This window comes from Globicephala melas, chromosome 3 (genome assembly GCF_963455315.2).
Source record: "Globicephala melas chromosome 3, mGloMel1.2, whole genome shotgun sequence".
In the NCBI taxonomy this organism is placed as follows: Eukaryota; Metazoa; Chordata; class Mammalia; order Artiodactyla; family Delphinidae; genus Globicephala; species Globicephala melas.
The window spans coordinates 159,006,587-159,011,096 of record NC_083316.1 but is presented as its reverse complement, the minus strand read 5'-3'; the positions used below and the strand labels follow the sequence as shown (position 1 = coordinate 159,011,096).

At 49.5% G+C, this 4,510-nt stretch overlaps 1 pseudogene; it reads left to right on the top strand.

The window, feature by feature from the left end:
* Positions 1-2,292: 2,292 nt before the first annotated feature.
* Positions 2,293-3,084, top strand: LOC115865522 (UDP-N-acetylglucosamine transporter TMEM241 pseudogene; annotated as a pseudogene).
* Positions 3,085-4,510: the final 1,426 nt, after the last annotated feature.

Here is a 4,510-nt window from a genome sequence, read left to right as displayed (position 1 = left end):
CTTCCAGGTCTTTGTTTATCTTTGGCCAATTATCTCATTTCTTTTCCCACATCTGACCTGTTCTAGGTCACTCCCCAACATGCGTGCACAACTTTTTGCTAAGATGGATCCCACCACAAAGGCCTGTGGGTGCATGTCCACACTTATGGGGTGGTGCCCCCTCCCTTTTTGACCCCCAAGGAGCCTTCCTGAGCATGTGCAGACAGGGAAGTTTTCCTTAACCTCAGGAGTTGTCATCTTATCTCTTTACTTCAGCAGAGCTCAGCTTCTGCCACCAGCTTTGTCCTTGGAGTGTCTGGGCGAGAACAAAGCTTCAATTTTACTCCACTTGACAAACACCAGCTGTCCAGCCCAGGGGCCCATCTATCTCCTACCTCAGTTAGAACCAACTAGGTCCAAGATGGCGGAGGAGTCGACTTCCACTAGACCTTGAGCCTCAGTATACACTAATTGTAATACATCAGTAAGCTAAATGTCACACCCACAGGCGCCCTGACAGTTCTGAGGCCTACCGTAAAAGGCCAAAAAGTTGGCGGTGGCCCAATTCCTGGAAATCCCCTCCCCTTCCCCAAAATAGTTGGAATAATCTTCGCACTCATTAACCTATGAAATTACCCACCCCTATAAAAACTGACAACCCCATATCCTGGGGCCTCTTGCCTTCTGAGATGGCCCACACTCTGTCTATGGCATGTGTATCTCCCTGAATAAACCTTCTTTCACTTTACTATGGCTCGCTCTTGAATTCTTTCCTGTGCAAAGCCAAGAACCCACACTTGGTGGCTGTCCCAGGGACTCACCTAAGACCTGGGATGTGACCATCCTCTCATACCCCACTTTCTCTCCTGCAGCAACACTGCTTACCAGAATCTTAAAAGTTTATATAAAGATCTTAACAGGATTCAGTCGCATATACCGTTCAGATTGTCTCAACAACACTTTACTCTCTCAAGGCTGCATCCTTGAAAATGGCTCCCTTTGTGAGAACCGTGGGTGGAACATACATTCCAAGGATGGAGAGGGGGTGAGGGGCCTCTGGTTCCCTGGGTCCACCTCGAGGGTCAACTGGTAGCCACGTCCTCTCAATGACCTCCTCCTGAAACGGAGCAGGACCCTGTAGTCGATCCTTCCCCATGTCCTCAGCCTGCCTTTTGTTTGTGGAAAAATTTTAGTCGAAGAATAAATTTAATCAGAAAAATGAGAAAATGTAGAAACAAAGGAAAACAGTCTAGCAAGATTAAATAATAATAGTTTAGTCACTAAGCATAGTCAAGGACTTTTAGTTCCTTCTCAAGGGCTATAGATAATATTCTGAGCCATATCCTGTGAGATGTCTTGTAGATACCGAACCCCCCCACCAGGTGGAAGAAGTTAACTACATGATGACCAGACTGCAGCCAGGACCTAAGCTGCTCCAATTTACGCAATTCCAAGAACTGGCCTCAAAGAAATGGGAGCAAACCCTGGAGCTGAAGATTAACTGTACTTAAAACAATCAAGATGATGCTGGTCAGACCACCGCATGACCAATTTCAAGAGGACTGTGAGAGCTGACTGTGCAGTTTCTGCCTGTAGCCCCTGCATGCAGGGACCTCAAAGGGAGTTGGCCTTTGGACAGGAGTCCATCCTCCCCGCCCCCCGGTTGCCGGCCTCCAAAATAAAGCAAACTTTCCTTTCCACCAACCTTGTCTCTTTATTGGCTTTTGAGCAGTGAGCAGCCAGACCCCACTCTTGGTTACACTCCAACACTCCGCCCCTCATGACCAGCTCTTACAATTTCACATGGCCCCCTCTTCCACGATAGGCACTGAGTAGTCAGCCAGGGATTGCATTAGCATTGGAGGTGGCTCGTTAGGCGCCTATGTGGCTCTGGAGGCAGATAGCACAGAGGCAACATAGGTACCTGGGAGAGGAAACACAGATTAAGATAAGGATGCCCAAAACAAGTCACAATTTTTCCCACCAAGAGCCGCATTGAGGCAGGAGATAGATGGGCTCCAGGCTGGACATTTACAACTAGCCTTCTGTTTACATTTCCTGAGGCAAGAGGCAGGTGGGCTCCAGGCTAGATATTTACAGCTGGCCTCCCGTTTGTACTTTGAGATGGAAATAAGGGTAACTAGTTGGACTTTGTCTCCTGCGGGCACTTTAAGATAACAGTTAGGGCAGGGACAGAGAGAGGCTATACCCTGTTTAAGTAAAAGATCAAGAGGTTGGCCACTGGGTGGTCCAGCTTGCGCGGAGGTCCTGGGACTCCCGCGGGTTCCCCGGGGAAGCAGCGCAAATTGACAGATGTGCGTGAGGCGGTTCCTGGTCGGCCTCACGTTTTGTACCTGCTACCTGGCTTCTTACCTCACGAACAAGTATGTCCTGTCTGTCTTGAAATTCACCTACCCTACGTTATTCCAAGGGTGGCAGGCTTTAATTGGTGGACTTTTGCTTCCTGTGTCATGGAAACTGGGCTGGGCAGAGATCAACAGCGGTTCAAGATCTGATGTTTTCACATGGCTTCCTGCTTCAGTGCTGTTTGTGGGTATCACCTATGCTGGTTCCAGGGCACTGTCCAGACTGGCCATTCCTATGTTTCTCATTTTGCATAATGTAGCTGAAGTTATCATCTGTGGGCACCGGAAGTGTTTTCAGAAAGAGAAAACATCTCCTGCAAAGATCTGTAGTGCCCCCTTCCTGCTGGCTGCCGCAGGGTGCCTGCTCTTCAGTGACTCCCAGTTTGATCCAGATGCTTATTTCTGGGCTGTAATTCACTTATGCTGCATAGGGGCTTATAAGATACTACAGAAATCCCGGAAACCCAATGCGTTAAGTGACACTGACCAGCAGTACTTAAACTATCTATTCACTGTGGTGCTCCTGGCATATGCATCTCACCCCACAGGGGATCTCCTCAGCGTCCTGGACTTTCTGTTCCTGTATTTCTATAGATTCCATGGCAGCTACTGTGCCAGTGGATTTTTAGGATTCTTTCTCACGTTCAGCACAGTGAAGCTAAAATGCCTTATGACCCCAGGGCAGTGTGCAGCCTGGATTTTCTTTGCTAAGGGGCTTCCCTGGTGGCGCAGTGGTTAAGAATCCGCCTACCAATGCAGGGGACGCGGGTTCGAGCCCTGGTCTGGGAAGATCCCACCTCCTGTGGAGCAACTAAGCCCGTGTGCCACAGCTACCGAGCCTGTGTTCTAGAGCTCCTGAGCCACAACTACTGAGCCCGCATGCCGCAACTACTGAAGCCCACGCGCCTAGAGCCCGTGCTCTGCAACAAGCCACCACAATGAGAAGCCTGCGCACCGCAACAGAGAGTAGCCCCCGCTCGCCACAACTAGACAAAAGCCTGCGCGTGGCAACGAAGACCCAATGCAAGCCCCAAAAATATAAATAAATAAATAAATAAAACACCAAACAGAAAAAGAACTTGGCCACTTCCCTGGTGGTCCAGTGGTAAAGAATCTGTCTTCCAATGCAGGGGACGCGGGTTCAATCCCTTGTCAGGGAACTAAGATCCCACATATCGCAGGGCAATGAAACCCACACAACACAACTACCGCGCTCGCGCACCTCAACTGGAGAGACCACGTGCCGCAAACTACAGAGCCCACGTGCACGAGAAATAAGCCCGCACACCGCAACAAAAGATCCCACATGCCTCAACGAAGATCCTGCATGCCGCAACTAAGACCCAACGCAGCCAGAAATAAATTAAAAAATAATAAATCTTTAAAAAAAGTAGATCAAGAGGTCACATATTTCCCATCCTTGGGGCAAGAAAGACACTGCACATGCGTTAAAAGGCTCCTTGGGGCGTCAAAAGGCAGGGGACAGGGACCTCCCTGGTGGTCCAGTGGGTAAAACTGCACACTCCCAATGCAGGGGGCCTGGGTTCAATCCCTGGTCAGGGAACTAGATCCCGCATGCATGCCACAACTAAGAGTTTGCATGCCACAACTAAGAAGTCCACATGCTGCAACGAAGAAGTCCGCATGCCGCAACTAAAGATCCCGTGTGCCTCAACAAATATCCCCCCTGCCGCATCTAAGACCCAGTGCGGCCAAAATAAATAAATAATAAATAAATAACTTTTTTTAAAGAGGGGCGGCCAGGGGACACCAGACCATAATAAGTCATGTCAATTCCCCGCCCCCATCCCGCCAGAGGCCCTTGTGTTAGAATCCATCTTGTCTGAGGGCTGTGTGCACCTACGGAGGGTCCTGAGGCAAATCAGCCATGGGCCCAAAGCAAGATGATTGGCCAGAGGGGAAACTAAGACCAGAAGACTGCCCCCTTATAAAGAATTGAAACTTCCCAAAGGCTCGACTCTCTTGTGAGTTCACCCGTCCATCTGTACTCTGCTTTTCTAATAGATGCTTTACTTTCCTTTCTACCTTCCGTCTCCTTGTCAGAATGTTCTCTTTTAAAGGCAGACAAAGACTGGGGCCCAGACTCTAGCCACAGTCCCTCGTGGTCTAGTGGTTAGGACTTGGCACTCTCACCACCACGACCA